Source organism: Choloepus didactylus, chromosome 21 (genome assembly GCF_015220235.1).
Source record: "Choloepus didactylus isolate mChoDid1 chromosome 21, mChoDid1.pri, whole genome shotgun sequence".
Classification (NCBI taxonomy): domain Eukaryota; kingdom Metazoa; phylum Chordata; class Mammalia; order Pilosa; family Megalonychidae; genus Choloepus; species Choloepus didactylus.
The window spans coordinates 49,985,958-50,010,120 of record NC_051327.1 but is presented as its reverse complement, the minus strand read 5'-3'; positions in this window follow the sequence as shown (position 1 = coordinate 50,010,120).

Sequence of the window (24,163 nt, the reverse complement as noted above, 5' to 3'; positions counted from 1 at the left end):
AAGATAATTAGTTATTACTACATGCCTGTCAGAATGGCTTAAAAAAATGTGACAAAGCCAAATGCTGGTGAGGATGTGCAGCAACTGAATCATTCATTGCCGGCTGGATTGTAGCATTGCACAGCCACTCTGGAAAACATTTTGGCAGTTGCTTATAAAAACTAAACATGCAACTATCATATGATCTAGCAATTACACTCTTGGGCTTTTATAGCAGAGAAATAAAAATTCATCTTCCCACAAGTAACTACACATGTGTTTAGCAGCCTTTTTCATAATAGCCCAAACTGGAAACCACTCAGATGTCCTTCAACAGTTGAATAGTTAATCAATCTGTGCTATGTTCATACCACAGTATATTACTCAGCAATGAAAAGGGACAAGATAGTGATGTACAAAACCTGGATGAATCTCCAGAGCTCTGCTGAATGAAAAGTCAATCTCTGTAAGTTACGTACTATACGTTTTCAATTATATAACATTCTTGAAGTGATAAAATTATACAAATGAAAAACAGATTAGTGATTGCCATTGATTAAGGAGAGGGTGGGTGTGGGAAGGAAGCGGGTGTGACTATATATGGGCAATATAAGGGATTCTGTTGCTGATGGTGGGGATGGAAATGTTCTCTATCTTGTCTGTAGGCAGATCAATTTCTTGATTGTGTTATTATGCTATAGTTTTGCAAGACATTACCATTGAGGGGAAACTATGAGAAGAATACAGAGATCTTAAAACTACATGTAAATTTATAATTATCTCAAAATAAAAGTTTAATCATCATCATCAAGATGGTTATATAGGTTATACATCATTAACATCACTAGAAATAGGCCAAATGGTTTGAGAATAGCCAATACTTTTTGGGACACAATAAGTATGGGTCAGAATCAGAGTCCAGCTTCTTGGAAGTATAACCCTGGAACAGCCAGGAAACCAGGATGATTCTCAGGTTCTTTATCTGGAAAATAGAGAAGTGAATTAAGCCTGACTTTGAGGAGGGGCTTCTGGATTGTGAATGAAGCAATACACGGGCTTCATAGATTGTAAATCCTGGAAGGTGGGGGGAAGGAGGGCCAAGGCTTGAAGGATTTGGGGGCTGATATGAAATGAGGTCTGAGGAGCCATTAGAGTGGATGTTAGCAGAAGAGGAGGCCCATGGATTAGAGGTTAAATGTTCCCTAGAGAAAGCTCCCTTCCTAAAAAATGATCCTGTCCTCTCTGCTTGATTTATGGGGCAAAGCAGCATTGACTTAGAGCAGTACTCTGAAACAAGATATATTACGACAATAAAAGGCATTTTTTGTTTCTTTTGTTTCTTTTCTTTTGTTTTTTTTTTAAGGTTAAGGCACTTTCAGGAAAAAAAAAATTGAGTATGAATAGGCTGATTTTTTTTTTTTTTTTTTAGGTCATTCTGCCCTGACGACAGTGATTTCAGGGAAGATGCAAAGTTTCTGCCATTTGATTTCTTGGACATAGGCAGATCTCCTCTTGGAAAAGTTGACCTGGTAGCAACTGCACCGCATTTAATGGACCTTTCTGATTTACAATAGAGAAAAAAATGCTCCTGATTGTGGAATGAGAGGATTCCTTCTTAGAATGCTTTCATTCACCAGGTACAAAGAAGGAACAAGGGTTTTCTCCCTGAGGGAGGGCATTACATCTGCCTTGTTCTCCCTGTATCTGCAGTGCCAGCTCTGTACCTGAATAGACTGGATTTATAATTTATGAATTCTGAATTGGGTTCTGATTAGCTGTGTGAACTCGGATACATTTCTTAGCCTCTCAGATCCTCAGGTTTCGCTTTTGCTCCAACAGGTTGTACATTTGTGCCCCCCTCTACACTGTACTGAGAGGCATGGAATTTGAGACCAGAAAGACCTGGGTTTGAGTCATGGCTTTGGGACCCTGGACACATTGCAGGACACTGAGCTCCATGAAGGCAGGGACAATGTGGTTTTCCTTTTCCCTGACTTATTGGCCAGCTACACAGTGAATGCTCAGTAAATAACTGTGAATAAATTATTGGCTCTAATCCTCTTTTATTCCATCAAGCATATCTCCAGACCTGCCCTGCTCCATCTAACATTCCAGACACTATCTCCTCTGACCTGCCCAGCATTAGAAAGGTGCAAGATGATGGTCTTGGTTGTGATTCCAGGTTCCCAGACTCCCCAGCTGTGCCTTTTTACTATGGTCATGGCAGAAGGAAAGACTTACTAGATGCATCCCCCACACCCTTTGGAGCCTCTGTCAGGAAGGGTGCTGAGCTGGCACCTTCCCATTCACATTCCAAAGGTGTTTGTGATACAACTGACCCAAAGACTATGCTGAAGTTAGAGGACAAAAACAGGGTATCTGAAGTCAAGAACTGAGCTCAATTCCAGTTCTGCTCCATACCAGCTTCAGGTCCCACATAAACCCTCATGGAGCAAGCAGCTGTTCTAAGCAGCAGGGATACAGAAGCAAGCAAACGAGGCAAGGCCTCTGCTCTCTTACATCTAACACTTTGGTGCCGGACACAGACAATAGTAGTGGACACATAAATAACTAAAACAATTGCGGATAATAGTAAGTGAAAGATATATTTGGTTCATTCAATGAATTCATACAACAAATGTGTATTGAGAAACCTATTACGTATCAAGTAGTGCTCTGGGTGTTGGAAACAGAAAGAGTGAAGAAAGTAGAAATAGAAAGAGTGAAGAAAGTAAACATTGTTTTCACAGAATCTACATTCTAGTGGGGAAAAACAACAATTTACATGAATAAATAAATAAATAAATACATAAATAAAGAAGCAAATGAATAAATAAATGTTTGGTGGTGGTAAGTACTATGAAGACAAGTCAGGAGAGGTGAAAATGAGTGTGTGTGTGTGCATGCTGTTTTCATAATAGTGCTCAGGGAAAGTCTCTTTGATAAGACGACACTTGATTAGTGACACTACTTCTAAGATCAGTTCCCTCTGCTGAAGATGTGAAAAGTGTGATTTAGCTTTTAGGCTGAGGTGAGGACTATGTGAGATGCTAAAGTTGAATGTGTCTGACCAGGTGCCAAGAACTTGGGACACATTCAGGAAATCAGAGCTATCAGTGTTATTATTGGCGATCAGTTATTGTTTTAATGGTCTGTGAAAACTGAGTGAAAATCAGTTCCTTCTGCTAGAATCCCAAGGGAAAGTCTCTACATGAAGGAAAACGATCTCAGGGAAAGGCAGAAAGCTGGGGCTTTTTCTTTTTCCTTTTTTTTTTTTTTTCTTCACTACCACAGTAGCATCTTCCAGAGGCTGAAATCTTAATTAACTCAGGCAGGGGAGAGTCCCTATTTCTAGGCTTTTTCAGCTGGTGGTTATGTTCACAGAGCCAGCAGGACGGTTGGCTGTGTGCCTCATGGTGTCTGAGTGCAGGAGCCAGACAGTCCTCTGGGTTTGGGGCACGCAGCTGCAGGATGGGGCAGGCTTCATGTCCATGGTCTGTCTGAGGATGCTCTGGCTGTCTGGTCTTCCTCAAGCGATGGGGTGCAGAGGCTGCTTCCACTTTCCTCGGCCACCCCACTCATTCCCAGCAACCTGGATACAGCCCAACTTCTTTCATAATTGGCTCAGCAACCTAGAGAAATGACACCAATCAGGACTGCTGCTGAAGAGAATGCAGACATATGTTCCTAAGACTAATGATGAGAAAAATTAGTCCGGGCCATGGAGAGAGGCTTCCAGTAACAATGGCAGCCCTCAGTGATCACTAATGTCAGTGCCTTCATTTTACAACTGGATGAACAGAGCTATTGACTGCCTCAGACAAGACCAGATAGTGATCTCATGATGCCCAAGGTTTTGGAAATTAGATCCATGCTTTTCAAACTGAAAAGCAATATCTTTTATCTTAGGGCTGACAATTGTAGTGGTTTGAGTCTAAGCAGAAAAATAGAGATGGCTGTAAGTAATTAAAACAGAAAGAATTTATGGAGGGTATTATTTGCACAAATGATAGAGGAGCTGAGAACACAGCACAGGACAGTGAGGTAACCCAAAATTACCAGGAAGCTGCTGCCAACTCTAAGTTGGAGAGATGAAGGCAGGTATGGGGTTACCAGAGCCCGGGATGAATGGAAGAAGCTAGATCCACCATGGATCTCTGAGCTGAAGCCACAGAAGATACACAGCCACTGCCCCAAGACACCATCTGAAGTGTAGAAGGGGAAAAGATGCCTCAGTTCTCCCTTCCCCATTGTCATCCAATTTTTTGCTAGTGTCTGCCATTTGCAAAACCCACTAAGAAGCCAGCTGCCTTAGAAATCTAGGAAATACAGCTGCAGCTGGGGAGCCCCAATGTAATATATAGAACAGCAGGGGAAGAGTGAGAAACCAGTCCAAAGCCAACAACACAGTAATAATCATTCCCTTTGACTGAGCAGAGACCATGTGCTAATACTGTGAAGGACAATTGTTACCAAGGTCAAAGGTAGAATGCTTCCAGGCAACTGCCCTAATTATATAGGTACAATCATCCTCCTTTTACAGCTGGAATACTGTGGCTAAGTGAGGCTAAGTGATTGGCCCATGGGTGGAGCCATGGTAGAGACAGGACTTGACCTAAGGTCAACCAGATTCCAAAGTTCATGGCCTTAGCCCCTGTATTATATGATGCAGAGAAGTACGTAAGAGAATAATCACCACAGGCACATTTTTCAAAAGGGCTAGTTTTATCTGTTGGCAAATATATTAAAACATTCGTTTTTATTAGCATACATATTAATATATATTTAGTGGAGAATGATCAGTATCCATGGCTTTCATTTTTTTTTTTTTTTTAATTTTTCCTTTTGGTAACAAGCACCATAATCAAGAAACAAAACAGTTCCATCACCCTCCCCAAATTATCCACTGCTCCTTTATAATCAATCCCTCCTCTTCCCCCAACCCCTGGCAACTGTTAATCTATTTTCTGTCTCTGTAGTTTTGCCTTCTCCAGAATATTATATAAATGGAACCATGGAGTTTGGCTGTTTTCACTTAGCATAAGGCATAGATTCTTAGATTTTTAAAATTTTGTACTTCAGATATGTTTATTGCTCACTTCCTTGACTTTTAAAAAATTATTTTTTAAATTACAGAAGTTATAGGTTTAAAGAAAATCATGTAAAAACACAATATTCCCATGTACTCCTCTATTATTGACACTTTGCATTAGTGTGATACCTTTGTTAAGACCGATGAAAGAATACTGAACTAGTACTTTTAGCTATAGTCCATATTTCCATTAGGTGTATTTTTCCCATATACCCCTACTATTAGCAGCTTGTAATAGTGTTATACACTTGTTATAATTCAGGAACGAGCATTCTTATACTTGCACTATTAACCCCAGTCCATCATCCACAACAGAGTTCACATGTTATACAGTCCCATTTTTTATCTTCTTTCATTCTAGTAACATACATGATCCAAAACTTCCCCTTTCAATCACATTCACATGCATCATTCAGCACCGTTAATTACACTCACAGTAATGTGCTATCACCACAATCCATATCCAAACCTTTACAATCAATCTAAATAGAAATTCTATACAGATTAAGCATCAGCTCCCCATTCTCTACTCCAATCTATTCCTTGGTAATCTGTATTCTAGATTTTATCTCTAAGAGTTTGCTTGATATTATTAGTTCGTATCAGTGACATCATACAGTATTCATCCTTTTGTGCCTGTTTTATTTCACTCAGAATAATATCCTTAAGGTTTATCCATGTTGTCACATGCATCAAGGCATCATTCCTTTTTATAGCTGAATAATATTCCATTATATATATATACACCACAGTTTGTTTATTCATTCAGCTAATAGACACTTGGGTTGCTTCCATCTTTTGACAATTGTAAATAATGCCGCTATAAACATAGATGTGCAAATATCTGTTTGAGTCCCTGCTTATAATTCTTCTGGGTTTATATGAAATAGCAGGATTGATGGGTCATATGGTAATTTCATACTTAGCTTCCTGAGGAACTGCCAAACTGTATTCCACAGTGGCTGCACCATTTTACAACCCCAACAGCAATGAATGAATGTTCTTATTTCTCCATATCCAATCCAAAACTTGTAATATTTTGCTTCTTTAATCATAGCCATTATTCTGGGTGTGAAATAACTAATTGTGGTTTTGATTTGCATTTTCCTAATAGCTAGTGATGTTGAGCATCATTTCATGTGCTTTTTGAATATTTATATATCCTTTTTGAAGAAATGTGTAAACAAATCTTTGGCCCATTTTTAAATTCCATTGTTTGTTTTTTTTTTATTGTTGAGTTGTAGGATTTCTTTATATATTCTGGACATTAAACCCTTATCAGCTATATGGTTTCCAAATACTTTCTCCCATGGAATAGTCTTTTCACTTTCATGACAAAGTGTTTTGATGCATAAAAGTTTTTAATTTTTAAGGCGGTGCCACTTATGTATTTTTTCTTTCATTGCTTGTGCTTTGGGCATCAAGTCTAAGACACCATTGCCTAACACAAGCTCCTGAAGCTGCTTCTGTACATTTTCTTCTAGGAGTTTTATAGTGTTGGCTTTTGTATGAAGGATCTGTGATCCATTTGGATTAATTTTTTGTATATGGTGTGAGATGGGGGTCCTTTCTTTCTTTTGCATATGGATATCCAGTTTCCCCAGTACCATTTGAAGAGACTACTCTTTCTCAATGTGTACACTTGCAGCCCCATCAAAAATCAATTGGTCATAGGTGTGAGGGTCTATTTCTGAACTCTTAATTTGGTTCCACTGGTAGACATAGCTATCCTTGTGCCAATACCATGCTGTTTTGACCACTGTAGCTTTATAATATGCCTTAAAGTCAGGAAGTGTGGGTTCCCCCACTTTGTTTTTCTTTTTCAAGATGGTTTTGGTTATTTGGGGCCTCTCCTCTTCCAAATAAATTTGATAATTGGCTTCTCCATTTGTGCAAAGAAGGTTGTTGGGATTTTGATTGGGTTTGCACTGATTCTGTAAATCATTTCGGGTAGAATTGACATCTTAATGTCTTCCCATTAGTCTTCCAATCCATAAACGTGAATGCTCTTCCATTTATGTAGGTTTTCTTTGTTTATTTTAGCAATGTTTTGCAGTTTTCTGTGTACAAGTCCTTTATATCCTTTGTTTAACTTGTTCCTAGATATGTGGTTCTTTTAGTTACTGTTGTAAATGGATTGTCTTTCTTGATTTCCTTTTCAGCTTGCTCATTACTATTGTATCAAAACATTATGATTTTTGGGTGTTGATCTCGTACCTCACCACTTTGCTGAATTCATTTACTAGCTCTGGTAGCTTTGTTGTCAATTTTTCAGAACTTTCTATATATAGGATCATGTCATCTGCAAATAGTGAAAGTTTTACTACTTCCCTTCTAATTTAGATGCCTTTTATTTCTTTTTCTGGCCTAATTACTCTGGCTAGAAATTTCAGTACTATGTTGAATAACAGTGGTGACAGTGGGCATCCTTGTCTTTTTCCTGATCTTAGAAGGAAATCTTTCGGTCTTTCACCATTTAGCATGATGTTAGCCATGGCTTTTCTTATATGCCCTTTAGCATGTTGAGGAAGTGTCCTTCTATTCCTATTTTTCTAAGTGTTTTTATCAAGAAGGGATGCTGAAATTTGTCAAATGCTTTTTCTGTGTCAATTGATATTATCATCTGTTTTTTTTCCTTCATTTTGTTGTGTGATGCATTAAATTGACTTCCTTATGTTGAACCATACTTGCAATAAAACCCACTTGATTATTGTGTATGATTCCTTTCATGTGTTGTTGGATTCCATTTGTAAGTATTTTGTTAAGGACTTTTGCATCTATATTCATAAGAGAAACTGGTCTGTAATTTTTTTTTCTTGTAGTATCTTTGTCTGGCTTTGGTATTAGGGTAATTTTGGCCACCTAGAATAAGTTAGCTAGTGTCCCTTCCTCTTCAATTTTATGGAAGAATTTGAACAGGATTGGTATTAATTCTTCTTGGAATGATTGGTAGAATTAATCTGTGAGGCCATCTGGTCCTGGGCTTTTCTTTGTTGGGAGATTTTTGATGACTGATTCAATCTCTTACTTGTAATTGGTCTGTTGAAGTCTTCTGTTTCTTGTAGAGACAGTGTAGGTTGCTCATGTGTTTCTTGAGAATTTGTCCATTTCATCTAAGTTATATAATTTGTTGACATTCAGTTGTCCATGGTATCCTCTTATCCTTTTTATTTCTGTGGGTCAGTAGTTATGCCCACCCTCATTTCTGATTTTATTTATTTGTATCTTCTCTCTCTCTCTATCTCTCTTTTTTTTTTTGTAAGTCTAGCTACGGGTTTGTCAATTTTATTGATCTTTTCAAAGAACCAGATTTTGGTTTTGTTAATTATCTTTATTGCTTTTATTATTTTGAATTTCATTTATTTCTGCTTTAATCTTTATTTCTTTCCTTCTGCTGGCTTTGGGGAAAATTTGCTTTTCTTTTTCTATTTCCTCCAGGTGTGTAGTTGGGTCTTTGATTTTAGCTCTTTCTTCTTTTTTAATGCAAGAGTTCAAGGCTATAAATTCCCTCTCCGCACTGTCTTCACTGCATCCCATAAGTTTTGATATGTTGTTTTCCTGTTTGCATTGGTTGTTCTGGTTTGCTAATGCTGCCGTTATTCAAAATACCAGAAATGGATTGGCTTTCATAAAGGGGGTTTTATTTGGTTACAAAGTTACAGTCGTAAGGCCACAAAAGTGTCCAAACTGAGGCATCAACAATAGGGTACCTTCACTGTAGAATGGCCAATGATGTCTGGAACACCTCTGTCAGCTGGGAAGCATGTGGCTTGCATCTGCTGTTTCCGGGTTGCTTTTCAAAATGGCGTTCTCCAAAATGTCTCTGGGCTCATCTCGCTTAGCTTCTTCAGCTCCTGTACATCTAATTATCTGGGGGTCCTCTCTTAGTTTTTCCAGAGCAAACTCTGGGCTATCATCTCTTAGCTTAGTGTCTCCAAATTTCCTCCTGTCCGCATCTCCAAGCATTGGCTTTCAACGGCCTTCTCCAAAATGTCTCTCTCAGCTACTCTCCAAAATGTCCCTCCCTTGAAGGATTCCAGTGATTTAATTAAGACCCACCCTGAGTGGGTGGGGTCTGTATATCCATGGAGATAATTTAATACAAAGTCTAGCCCACAGTTGATTGACTCATATCTCCATGGAAACACTTGATCAAAAGGTCATATCCTAATCAGAAATATTAACAGATCTGCCCCCACAAGATTGCATTAAAGAATATGTCTTTTTCTGGGGGACATAATGTATAGAAACAGACACATTTGTCTCAAGATATTTAATGATTTCCCTTGCAATTTCTTCTTTAACCCACTGATTGTTTAAAAGAGCATTATGTAACTTCCATTTATTTGTGGATTTTCCAGTTCTCTGCCTGTTATTGATTTCTAGCTTCATTCCATTGTGGTCAAAGAAGATGCTCTGTATGATTTCAACCTTTCTAAATTTATTGAGACTTGTTTTATGACTCAATGTGGGGTTTATCCTGGAGAATGATCCATGTACACTTGAGAAGAATGTATATCCTGCTGTTTTAGGGTGCAATGTTCTGTATATGTCTGTTAGATGTAGTTCATTTTTCATATTATTCGAGTTCTCTGTTTTCTGCTGATCTTCCATCTAGAGGTTTTCAATTAATAAGAGTTGTGGATTGAAGTCTCCAAGTATTATTGTAGAGGTGTCTACTTCTCCCTTCATTTTTGCCAGGTTTGCCTCATGTATTTTAGGGCACCATGGTTAGGTGCATAGATATTTATGACTGTTATTTCTTCTTGGTGGGTCACCCTTTTTATTAACACATGGTGTCCTTCTTTGTGTCTTGTAACAGCTTTTGACTTAAAGTCTATTTTGTCCAATATTAGTGGAGCTACCTCAGTTCTTTTTTGGTTACTATTTGTACGGAATATCTTTTTCCATCCTTTCACTTTCAATCTGTTTGTGTCTTTGGGTCTAAGGTGAGTCTTTATGTAAACAAAATATAGTTGGAAAATACTTTCATATCCATTCGTCCAACCTGTGTCTTTTTATGGGGAAGTTTAATCTATTAACATTCAGTGTTATTACTGTAAAGGCAGAACTTACTTCAGCCATTTTGTCCTTTATTTCTGTTCACTATTTATTCTCTTTTCATCTACAAAAGTAGTTTATTCGCACACCAAAATGATTGAGAGCTCTCACTTGCCAGTTGCAGTGCTGGACTTCAAAGGTGAGTAAGAATGGTGTTTTCCCTCAAGGAGCTCATGATGCAGGGACTGAGACAGATATAGGGCACAAAAGATCAGTAAATGTTCCAGTCCTCTACTTTTGTGTAGCAAACATAGTAGCATCAAACTACAGCTACTTTTTTATGGAGTCTGTGGGTAAGGAATGTATAGACAGGTCACACAGGAGATAGTTTTTTCTCTTCCACATCTGGGACCTCATCAGAGAAGACTCATGTAGCTGGGGACTGGAATTTCGTGGAGCTTTATTCACTTGCATGCCTGGCACCTGGATTGGGCTGATTTGAAGGTGTGTCTCAGCTGGGAATATTAACCAGGATATCTGCTAGTGGCCTCTCCATGTGGCCTGGGCTTTCTCACAGCAGGATGGCCTCAAATTATTCAGATTTCTTAATATGGTGGCTCAGAACCCTAAAAGGAAGTTCTAACCAACAAGGTGGAAGCCACATATTTTTTCAGGATCTAGCTTGAAAGTCACATACTGTCACTTCTGTCATACTCTGTTGGTTGAAGCAATTGCAAGCCTGGCTGAGATTCAAAGGGAGGGGTATCAATTCATGTTCTCAATAGTAAGCCTTCTCTTCTTCAACCAAGATAGAGCAGCATGAATTTGGATGAGGAAGAAAAGGGAAGCTATGACAGCCTTCATCAGACAGTGACAGGCATTTCTCCCTGGCTGCTCCCGCCCTCACCCTCTTCCCCTCTCTCTGCATTAAGCTACAGTAACAAACAGGAATTTCAACTGGTGGTAATAGATGAAGAGAAAGATTAGCCTTTAGGATAGGCATATGACTTAACCTGTCTTTCACAAACCCTAATATGGCAAACCAAGGTACAGTGCTGAAGTCTTTTGCAATAGGAGATAGGAAACATGCTATACTTTCTAGTACAGTATCTTTGGTCAAAACTTTAATCAATTGTCAAAACAGGATTTTAAAAAGTGCTTTTACTAACTTCACCCAGTAAATGACAAAAATAAAGTACAATTTGGAAAGTTCCTTTAGGACCTAAGATCCTATGTTGATCTGTTGCTGTGGTTTTATATTTCTTTGAACCCCTGCTCAGTTCCAGTGGTCACTCAGAGTGGCTTGGTTCTTTCAATCGTTACACAACTTGGTAGTTCAGACATCTTTGCTCATGTGGAGGACAGATATGTTTCTAGATGGCTTTTAAGATCCTATTCTTCTAACGGTTGGGTAATTTGCTTATTTTGTTTTTTGCTTTTTTCTTCTTCTCAGTTTGTAATTAAGATTCATATTCCTATTTTTACTTTCAGTTTTTAATATCACTTTTTTGCTATTCAGAAATTCTTCATTCAGGGTAATATATATAAGAAGATTTGCATAACTAAATGGACTTGTTTACATTTGATGGCAAAATTGCCTCCAGTTTTCAAAACCATATCTTGTATTCGTTTTTATAAGAATATAAAATTCCTACAAAAGTGTAGGAATGCAAACAAGATTTAAAAAAAGGAATGAGAAGAAAATAGTCAAAGAGTAGTTCTTACAGAAGGTAATAGAAGAGAACAAGGAGCAAGGCAAAAATTGCATAGAGTATAAAATGCTTTAAAAGAGGCTTGGCAAGATCTGTAGTGTGTGTAGTGTAGTAATTATTTTCATTCTAGTGAAGTAATTATATCTTGTTCTTCATTAGCAGTATCTGACATAATTGCTCAGACAGATATCAAACACAACCATTTCCATTTCACACTGGAAAGGATCAGGGTATTTTTGAGCCACTAGTGGATATATAAGACGTCTGGAATGAGTGATAAGGGCTGATTCTTCTCAACAAGCTCTCAACAAGGGGCTGGGACAGGAAAATAGTTCACAAGCCAGGCTTTGGGTATGAATCTAGACTCCAAAAGTTACTATTTCACATACTATTCACCAACTCACCTAACCCTTGGTGCCTCAGTTTCCTCATCAGGAAGGAGATGGCAATAGGACCTACTTCACAGGATTGTTGTGAAGATCAAATACTACTGCCTTGAGAATAGATAAGGTATCACTGTCATCTTTTCATATCGTTTGTGCAGCACAGTGACAAACGGTAGGTGTGCAATCAATCCCTGACAAACCACTGAAAGAATTCATTTCTGGTAGAAGTTGGTCACAACTCAAATTTTGCTCTGTTACACACTCATGCTGTAAAAACTTCACCTGGTTTAAAATAAGGTCATCTAGCCTCCAAGGTCCTTAAGTCCATCTGAATCAAATACATTGACTTCTTGCTAATACAGTTAAACTTCAATATTAGGCTTAGCAATTACCAGCCAGTTCACAAATCTCTCAAGTAATTTTCAGTCTGCCAGTATTTTTTTTGAGATCTGTGCCCAGCACTATCCAAGATGCTTTGCATAATTCAAAAGAATCACAGAATACAAACCAGAATAACATATTTGAGGAATTTGATGCTTAGAGGAGTTAAGGGATTTGCATCTCTAACAACACAAAAGTAACACATCCACAGTTAAAGCTCAAACCCAGTGATTCTGACTCCTAGTCCAGTGTTCTGCCCCCTGTGGAAATTTCTTATTTAAGTATAGATATTCATTTCAAAGAAAAGAGAAATGTGAACTTGTCATACTTGATCTGACAGAGTTATTTAGTGTAAACTCTACCTGCTGATAAATCTCAGTGTGGTTTTTGGAAAGACACAAATGAAGCTAATTAAGTTCAAGTCCACTGTTTGAGGTCCTTTTCTGGGAGACTGCAGGCTTGATCCAGCCTAAGAGCCAAGGGTGTGGAAATCCAGGTTTGCTTTGTTCACTTGGCTCTCCAGGCAGTGCAGAAGCCCCCACTGCACCTGCTGGGAGGAACTCTACCTATCCTACTGTTGCCAGTGGCTGTGGGCATTTTCCTGTGTATTCAACAGTCCTGCCTTACTTCTGAGCAAGCTGTCCTCGTTCCTCCTTCCTGGGCTGTTAGTCCAACCAGGATCCAAAGCCTCAAAGCCTGAATATGAATTGTAGCTTGGAGGCTACTTTTGAAATCTGCTGAAGAGAAATGCCCATTGCTATTGGTTCAGTCCCCTCTGGACCTCGGTTTCTCCTCCTCTGCGGGCTCCATCCGGCCTCTCCGCCTCCAACCTCAGAACTGCGGCCTTTGGACAGTTGAATGGTCTTTCTAGGGAGCCTAATCATCCTCGCAGTCGTTGCTGCAATGGCGAGGCGCAAGCCTTTGCAGAAAGTGGCAAGTCAGGTCAGTGCTTGGGGACAAAGGGGATCCTTCAGTCCTGGCGCTCCCTGCCTCCGGCCAGGCCTCCAGCTGCCACGCGATCCTCCTCCAGCGTCTGTTCTCCTGCTCCTACCGGCGCTCCTCCCGCTCTGGTAATAGCAGGTCTCTCCAAGCACGTCTCTGTCCTTCGGTTTGTATGTCACATTTATATATACATCTATTTTTAATCTCTCTTTTCCTTTATTGCCCCCTCCTTTTCTGTAGAGTTGATCTTTTGTGATGTATCTGACTGATCCCTTTCTCATTTCCATTTCTGTATGTATTTTAAATTCTTTATGTTTACACTGGGGTTGACATTATGCAACCTGCATCTGTAATCTACCAATTTGAAAAGATATCTGCTTACTTCAATAGCATACATGTTCTTTGCTCCCATATCCCTCTGTTTCCCTTCTTTACATTGTTTTTGTCTCACTTACCACTTTATATTTTGCACATCCGTTATCAGGAAATATGCCTTTTTCTTGTTCAATGGTATTCTGATTCTTATATGCATTAAAATGTAAAGTTGTATATTGAGCGTACAGTACTATTGGGTTTTGCATTTACACTTTTAGTTACCCTTACTGATGATCCTCATTTCTTCACGCTACTCCAAGCCACTGTCTCCTGTCTTTTTTCTTTCAACCTGCAGGACAGTAATAATTTTTCTAGGGTAAGTGTCTTGCTGATGATCTCTCTCTTCTGTTTATCTGTGACTATTTAAACTCTCCCTTGTTTTATATTAGTAAAATATTTTACTGTATTTTTACTTTGGTAATCATGCAAATATATATGAATATGAGTGAAAGATACCATACAGAGTGACAATAATGGTGTTAGATAGTTTGATAATGGCTAATTTATATGGATAGTAATGGCTTCAATAAAGCTAGAGTCTTTTCAAGAAAGTAAAGTGATTGTTGAGCTCTCTTCCAGCAATCTGTGATAAACACATCCCTGTTAACTGTTCATCTAGTATAAATGGAATAAGGAGGTCTTAATCAAGATGAATGATATATATATATTTTTTAATCCTGGAGAAATTGTCTTCATGCAAAAGCCTGACTGCAATAGACTCGTTTACTTAATGTAGTTTCAAAGTAAGGGAAAACCTTATACCTCATCCTTGAAGTTTTTCCTGACCTCAGGAAGGATTAGGCATCCATAATAACTTTTGCACATCTCTATTATAGATAGCACTTTCCACATTGCACAGGGATTGTTTCTTTGTTTGTTTTTTACATTTTTATTGTGAAATATATATACAGAACAGTGATAACTTTCAAAGTGTGATTTAACAAGTAGTTAGAGAGCAAATTTCAAAGAATGTTATGGGTTACAGTTCCACTGTTTCAGTTATTTCCTTATCGTGAACTATAACATACATACAGAAAGGTGATGACTTTCAAAGTACAATTTAATGAGTAACTATAAAGCAAATTTCAAAGAACTTTTTGGTTACAATTCCTCTATTCCCGTTATTTCCTTCTAACTATTCTAATACCCTAGCATCTAAAAAATACATATACAAAGATTCAGTATTTGTAATCCTTTGTTAAATCCTATCTTGTTTGTTGTTATCCTTTCCTCCCATTTAATCATTTTCTTGATCTTCAGGGATGTCTAGATAGTGACTATCCTAACTTGTTCATACAGTAAAGGGGTGTCGGTATTATGGGGCTACATCTGGTTGATGTTCTTGAAGAGGCTGTTGTCTCTCGGTTTTGGACTTGTCTGGCATAGAGGCACTCTGGAGGATTTAAGTTTTTGAAAAATACACTTACTAAGTGAAACTTTTATAGAGTCGCAGATAGGGACCTAGGTATTTCGGGACTACTATTGGTTAGGGCATGGCATACTGTGGCCATTTGGGATATCTAGCTGGAGCTTCCATAATAGAAACCTCCAGGATAGTCTTTTGACTCTATTTAAAATCTCTTAGCACTGTAACCTTATTTTGTTATCTTTCTTTTCCCCCTTTTGGTCAAGAAGGCATTTTTAATCCCTCGATATCAGGGCCAGGCTCATTCCTGGCAGTCGTGAGCCACATTGCCAGAGAGAGTCACTCCCCTGTTTCCCTCATTTTTGAAGGACAGTTTTGCCAGATAAAGAATTTTTGGCTAGTAGTTTTTCTCTTTCAATACCTTAGATCTGTCATGCCACTGACTTCTGACCTCCATGGATTCTGATGAAAAACCAGCACTGTCTTATTGAGGATCCCTTCTATGTGACAAATAAATTTTCTTTTGCTGCTTTCAGAATTTTCTCTTTACTTTTGGCATTTGACATTCTGATTAGTATAAATCTTGGCTTAGGTCTATTAGTACTCTGTTTGGAGTATGTTGTGCTTCCTGGACATGTATATTTATGTCTTTCATAAGAATTGGGAAGTTTTTAGCCTTTAGTTCCTCAAATATTCTTTCCCTTCTCTTTCACTCAAATCCCTGAGACCCTGTTGATTTTTTTTAAATTCTTTTCTCTATTTGTTCTTTTGACTATAGGATTTTGATTTTCCTATATTCTAGCTCACTGATTGTTTCTTCTGCCTGTTGAAATCTGCTGTTATATGCCTTGTGCCAGTTTGGGTGTATTATGTCCCCCAAAACACCATTATCTTTGATGTAATTTTGTGTGGGCAGATGTATCAGTGTTGATTAGATTGTAATTCTTTGAGTGTTTCCATGGAGTTGCACCCCACCCAACTGTGGGTGATGATTCTGATTGGATAATTTCCATGGAGGTGTTACCCCACCCATTCAAGGTGGGCCTACATTAAATCACTGGAGCCATATAAATGAGCTGGCAAACAGATGGAACTCAGTGCAGCTGAGAGTGACATTTTGAAGAGGAGCTTCAGCCAAAAGGGACACTTTGAAGAACGCACTGGAACTGATAGAGGAGCTTCAGCTTACAGAGACATTTTGGAGATGGCCTTTGAAAGCAGACTTTTGCTCCAGAGAAGCTAAGAGAGGACAAATGCCCCAAGAACAACTAAGAGTGACGTTTTTGAGAAGCTGAAGCCTAGAGAGGAACATCCTGGGAGAAAGCCATTTTGAAACCAGAACTTGGAGCAGATGCTGACCACGTGCCTTCCCAGCTAACAGAGGTTTCCTGGACACCATTGGCCATCCTCCAGTGAAGGTACCCAATTGTTGATGTGTTACCTTGGTCACTTTATGGCCTTAAGACTGTAACTGTGTAAACAAATAACCCCCCTTTTATGAAAGCCAATCCATTTCTGGTGTTTTACATTCTGGCAGCATTAGCAAACTACAACCTGCCTCTACTGTGTTTTTTTTTTTTTTTTTCCCCCATGATCAAGGGGGTTTTATTCCAGGTATGCAAGGGTGCCCCAACACGAGAAAATCAACCAATGCAACACACTGCATCAACAAATAAAGGGGGAAAGATCACATAATCATCTCAACCGATACAGACAACACATCCGGCAAAATTCATCATCCCCTCCCAACGAAAACACCCCAGAAGATAGTAACGGAAGGAAACATCCTCAACACGACAAAAGGCACACATGAAAAAGCCACATCCAACATCACACTCAATGCAGTAAGACCGAAAGCCTTCTCTCCGAGACCCAGAACAAGACAAGGATGCCCACCGCCACCACCGCCACTCAACATCTTGATGGAAGCTCCAGCCAGAGCAACCAAGAAAGAAAAAGAAATAAAAGGCATCCAAACTGGAAAGCAAGCAGCAAAACCCCTACTACCTGCAGAAGACACTATCCCACATGTAAAACATCCCCAAAAATCTCCACCAAAAACACTATAGCTAATAAATTCATTCAGCAAAGTGTCAGGGTACCATTAACACTCTAAAATGAATAATGATTCTGTGTACTAGTAATGATCAATCTGAAAATGTAAAAGATCTATACACAGAAAACTACAAAACATTTCCAAAGGAAATCAAGGAACACCTAAAAGATGGAAGGACACACCGCGTTCATGGATCGGAAGTCTAAACATAAACAAAATGTCAATTTTATCCAAATGATCCACAGACCCAATGCAACACCAATCAAAATCCCAACAACATACCTGCAGAAACAGAAAACAACTTTGAGCTCCTGCTGTAGGGATTTCTTTCAGTCACCTTCACAGTCCAGGCTGCAGTTTTCTATATATCTTGAAGTCCAGAGGAAACAGGCTTCAGGATTGGTTTGATTAAGCCATAGCATCAAGGACTTGTCTTCCTTCCCTTATTGTGCTGTGCCTTCTGAAGAGTCAGATTCAGTCTAAGTCTGGCTCTTCCTCATGGTTTCAAGGGGCTCCCCCATTCCACCAGTTTCTGAAACCTGGTATCCGTGTACATGCCTCCAATCATGTGGCACTTCTCAATACTTTCTGGATATTCTTGAGGGAGCCAGGTGAAAACCTGATCGTGGCAGCCGACCCCGCCCAAGTTCTTCCGACAAATCTCTACTGTGTTTTTAACCTCTACTATTGTGCCTTTCATCCCCGTAATTTTTATGTTACTTTTTATACTTTCAAATTCTTCTTTATGTTCACACAGTATCTTCTTAATAACCTTTAACTCTGCATATTTCCTTTCATCTCCTTGAATCGATTTAGGAGATTTGTTTGAGCATCTTTGATTACTTGTTCCAACTCTGAGTCTCCTTGTAAGTTTTAATTTGTTCCCTTGGCTGAGCCATATCTTTCTCTTTCTTAGAATGGCTTGTTATTTTTGTCTGATGTCTAGACATCTAATTATCTTGATGGGTTAACTCTGAAGTTCCATTTCTCCCTCTGGTCTAGGGTTTTATTGTTGATTGGCTTTGTGTTAAGACTGTTCTTTGACACTTGGTCTAATTTGTTCTAGATCTTTAGAATAGTCCATGTTTAACTGTTCAGATTTTCTCAATTCTTCTTCATGCGATTCTTGCCCTGGAGATACGGTGCAATTTCTAAAATTGTACTTTTTGTGCATTTGATTCACTGCCAGGAGAGAGATTCCCTTTCTCTGTTCCTTCTTTGACAATCTTGATGTTCTGTTTGTTTTTCTGCAGACTTTTCTCCCCAGCTCCTATAATTTGTTTAAATTCTTTCCCTCACTCAGTGCCCCACATACTTTATGCATTTCCATTCTGGGTCCTCTCCTAACTTACAGCAGTTCAGTTTAATACTCCCCATCTTTTTTGTCCTCTGTGAGGCTTTCCTGCCTCCAGTTTCTTCCCACCCTGGGAAGACAGACAGTGTTAATCCAGAAAGGTGGGTCATGTCAGAAAAGTCTGTTTTGCCTTTAGTTGGTTCAGTTGACTGAACCTGGATTGGTCATAACTGTTCTTACCTGCCTTTCTATGGCAGTGTCTCTCCCTTCTTCCCTGAGGGCCATTTTGTACACAGCACTCCTCAGCTGCTCATGTTCCACCTTGGATCTCTGCAAACTTAGGTCCCTGTGCTTGGCTATGCATGGACTTATAATTCACTGCTATGAGTCACTCTACAGTCTCTATCCATGTGAGAGGGACACTTGTGGCTCCTGACCAGTGGGACTAAGTGAGGGGAAGGGGAAATGGGAACTGACCGGTGGTCCAGGATGGAATTCTCCTACATGAGATTTTTCTGTTTCTTCAATTCTGCATTTGTGGAGTTGTTTTCCAGTCTCTACCATCCTCCAGAGTTCAAAGCAAGTGGAATTTGTACTTTTATTTGCTAAATCTCTGGGGATTTTTTTTCAAGGGATGTTTACATTGCTATGTTGATGTCATTGGCTCCCTTTCCTTGACTTTTGTGGACAAATCTTAAAAATTCTGTGCCTCAGTTTGTTTATCTGAAAAATGGGAAAGTAATAGTTTCCAATTCATAGACTTGATGTGAAGATTAAATAAGTTGATGTAGGTAAATATAAGTAAGGGACTTCAAACATGGCCTGACACAAAGCCATTATATTGATATTATTATTGTTGTTGTTATTATTATTATTGTTATTGTCATTATTGAATAAACGATCAGGTTTCCATTAAGAACTGTGAGAAGCAGCATGACAGATGTTTATAAAGCATAGTTTGCAATTTTGGACCATGCATTCAGTACCTGGGCCATCTTAAAATATCACTTCATTAATAAGAATCTTTCACTTGTTTTACTATTGTGGATGGCTGCTGTTTTTTTCCTTTCAGCATCCTAGTCCCCTTCTTCTGGTACCAGATTTGATATGAAAGGGTGAAAGAGTTTTTACAGCACCTTGCACAGCTGTAGCCAGGCAACCTGTACATGCTCCAAGTACATTAACCAGTGCATTCTTTTGTGTTGTTGTTCTTTTACTTAAACCATTTGAATTAGATTTCTGTCACTTACAACCATGGGTGTCCTGACTTACAGATTTGTAAGCTGTGGATAGATAATCTGAACTACACATGCATTTTGAAGGTTAAATGGAATAACATCTGTGCATGCTGATTTTCAAATCCTAAACATTTCACAAATCTTAATAACTGGTAATTATTTGAAATAGTGGAGAAAATTCTTGGGAGTACCTAGAAGAGGAACTGAAAATGACTTGGCCATTCTGAAGCCACTGAATGAATGAAGAGTCGGGGATTACATCTCAGCCTCTGCTGTGACGAGATAAGGGACTGTTAGGATTATATGGGCCTGGTGAGTATAAAGGGGCTTTCATCTTCTTCTCCCCTCCTTATGGCATTCAGAAATCTTCTATGCAACGTGAGGTGGTTGGCTGTAGAAGAAACCATGTGAGACTCAGTAGATAATTGTTCAATTACCAGCACTGCAATTTACTCTCCAGCCTTGCACTGTCACTGATATTCTCTGAATCTCAGCTTTCTCAGGTGTAGCTGAACATGGTAATAATTTTACTGCCTTATTTCAGGATTGCTCTTAGATTATAGAAGGAAAGAGATATGAGAGTATTTTTAAAAGAGTAAAACAACATTATATGTGAATTATTCTCATATATTTGTACTTAAAGAGGTATCCAATTATCAAATTAAAACAGCCAGAGTATAAAGATTATGTCTTTTACAAATTAAAAGATTTTGTCTAACACACTGTGGTTAATGAAAAAGTAAAAAGGTCAGAAATGCTTCCCTTCCCTGTTTCACACACTTGGCAGCTGCTCCCATCAAGAGGTGGAGCTTGTTTCCTCTACCCTTGAATCTGGGCTCATCTTGCAACTTTCTCTGGCCAACAGAATGTGGTAGAAATGACAATGTGTGCCAGTTCTGAGCCCAGGTCTCAAGAGGACTTGCAACTTTACTTTCCATCCTGGGACTCTGTCAGATACCATTTGAAAGTCTGAGCTAGCCTGGTGAAGGATGAGAAACCATGAGAAGTAGACCATCTTGTCTGAGTCCATCCTAGTCCAGCGAGCTTCAAGCTGACCCAGTAATTGACTACAGGTGCAAACGTGAGTCCAGCTGAGACGAGTAGAGCTACCCTGCTGAGCTTAGCCCAATTTACCAAACCATAGTTTCGTGAGGTAAATAAGAGACTGTTGGGTGTTTTTACTGTTTTTTTTTTTTAACTATTTATACTGCAATGTATATACAACTTAAAATTCCCATTTTAACCACTTTTTTTTAATTGAGATTGTTCACATACCATACAATTATCCAAAGATCCAAAGTACACAATCAATTGCCAATGGTACCATCATACAGCTGTGCATCCATCAACACAATCAATTTTTTTTGAATTTTTAGAACATTTTCATTACTCCAGAAAAGACAAAATGACAAAAACAGGAAACTCAAATCCTCCCTAGCCCTAACAAACCCCCCTCCATTATTGACTCATAAAATTGGTACAGTACATTTGTTATTGTTAATGATGAAAGAATGTTAAAATACTAACTGTAGTATATAGTTTGCAATAGGTACATTTTTCCCTATATGCCCCTGTATTATTAACTTCCAGTTACAGTGTCATACATTTGTTCTAGTTCATGAAAGAGATTTCTAATATTTGTACAGTTAATCATGGACATTGCCCACCACAACATTCACTGTTTTATACATTCCCATCTTTAACTTCCAACGTTCCTTTTGGTGACATACATGACTCTGAGCTTCCCCTTTCCACCACATTCACACACCATTCAGCACTGTTAGGTTATTCTCACAATGCGCTACCATCACTTCTGTCCATTTACAAACATTTAAGTTCAATGTAGTTGAATATTCTGCTCATAAGAAGTAACTGCTCCCCATTCTTTAGCCTCATTCTATATCCTGGCAATTATATTTCATGTCTATGAGTTTACATATTATAATTAGTTCATATCAGTGAGACCCTGCAATATTTGTCCTTATGTGTCTGACTTATTTCACTCAATATAGTGCCCTCAAGTTTTCTTCATCAACCCATTTTCTAAGACAGTTTTGTTCACACACCATACATTCCATCTTAAGTAAACAATTGATGGTTCCCGTGTAGTCACATATTTATGTATTCAAAACCATCACCACTATCTATATAAGGACATTACCATTTCTTTCACAAAGAAAGGAAAAGTCAAAGAAGGTAGAGAGACAAAAGAAAATGAGAAAAGAAAGAGAATACAAAAAACAAAAAACAACACACATGACAGCTAGGAAGCAACAAAAGGAAAGAAAACATTAAACTAAAGTAGAATAAAGAGTCAGACAACATCACCAATGCCAAGAGTCCCATACCTCTCCCTTACATCCCCCTCTTATATGCATTTAGCTTTGGTATATTGCCTTTGTTACATTAAAGGAAGCATAATACAATGTTACTGTTAAGTATAGTCTCTAGGTTGCATTGATTGTATTTTTCCCCCAATACCACCCTATGTTTAACACCTTGCAAGGTTGATATTCATTTGTCCTCCCTCATGTAAAAACATGTCTGTACATTTTATCACAATTGTTGAGCACGATAGGTTTCACTGAGTTATAAAGTCCAGTCTTTATCTTTCCTCTTTCCTTCTGGTGTCCCACATGCTCCTAAACTTCCTCTTTCAACCATACTCACAGTCATCTTTGTTCAGTGTACTTACAGTGCTGTGCTACTTACTATCACCCAAAATTGTGTTCCAAACTTCTCACTCTTATCTTTTCCTATCTGTCTGTAGTGCTCCCTTTAGTATTTCCTGTAGTACAGGTATCTTGTTCACAAACTCTGTCATTGCCTGTTTGTCAGAGAATATCTCATATTTGAAGGGCAGTTTTGCCAGATATAGGATTCTTGGTTGGAGGTTTTTCTCTTTCAGTATCTTAAATATATCACACCACTTCTTTCTTGCCTCCACAGTTTCTACTGAGAAATCCACACATAGTCTTATCAAGCTTCCTTTGTATGTGGTGGATCACTTTTCTCTTGCTGCTTTCAGGATTCTCTGTCTTTGACATTTGATAATCTGATTATTAAGTGTCAGCATTGGCCTATTCAGACCTATTCTGTTTGGGGATACATTGTGCTTTTTGGATCTGTAATTTTATGTCTTTCATAAGAGATGGAAAATTTTCATTGATTATTTACTCTATTATTGTTTCTGACCTTTTTCTCTTCTCTTCTCCTTCTGGGACACTCATGGCATGTACATGCATGCGTTTCATATTGTCATTCAGTTCCCTGAGATGTTGCTCATATTTTTCCTTTCTTTACCCTATCTGTTCATTTGTGTGTAGGATTTCAGGTGTCTTGTTCTCTAGTTCCTGAAAGTTTTCTTCTGCCTCTTGAGATCTGCTGTTGTATGTCTCTATTGTGCCTTTCATCTCTTGTGCTGTGCCTTTCATTTCCATAGATTCTGCTGGTTGTTTTTTCAAACTTTCAATTTCTATCTTATGTTCACCCAGTGTTTTCATTATATGCTTCATCTTTTTTGCCGTATCTTCCCTAAATTTTTTGAATTGATTTAGCATTAGTTGTTTAAATTCCTGTATCTCAGTTGAAGTGTAAGTTTGTTCTTTGGACTGGGCCATAACTTCATTTTTCTTAGTGTGGATTGTAGTTTTCTGTTGTCTGGGCATCTGGTTTCCTTGGTTACCCCAATCAGGTTTTCCCAGACAAGAACAGGCTCAGATCTTGGAAGGGGGCATTTTTCACTATCAGGTTTCCCTAAAGATGTGTCTTAGAAGATTGACACACCCCATGAGGCTTCTAGCCACTGTGCTTTTCCTAACCTGCCCAGCAGGTGGCATCTGTCAGCCTGTCACTTCTGACTGGTGTAAGGAGGTGTGACCCACTTAGTTTCTGTTTTGGCTATTTTCCCCTAGGCTCTGGGGTCTGGTTCTGAATGGGAGGCCAATAGTATAGCTGAGCATCACCTCCTTCCTCTTAGGGAAGATACACCCCCTAGGGAGTTATCACCTGGATAAACATGTTATTTGTCTCTCTGACTCTGCTATTTCCACCCTTGTCTGGTCCAGAGTGCTGTGAACTGAAAATGGCTGAGACTTTCTCCACTGAGACACCCTGGCTGAGAGAGAGAAAAAGGGACAGAAAGCCCCCTTTCAGGGCCAGTCCACAACCTCCCAAGCTTCACCCACCAGCCAGAGATAGCACCTGGTCCTCTGGGCTCCCCTTCCTGGGACAGAGAAGTCCTCTGGCTCTTTAAGGTCAGTCATCACTAAAAGCCTCTGTCTACTTGTTGGGGATTTGTAGCTTGTATTGAGCAGTCCATGTTTCTTAATTGAAACCCCA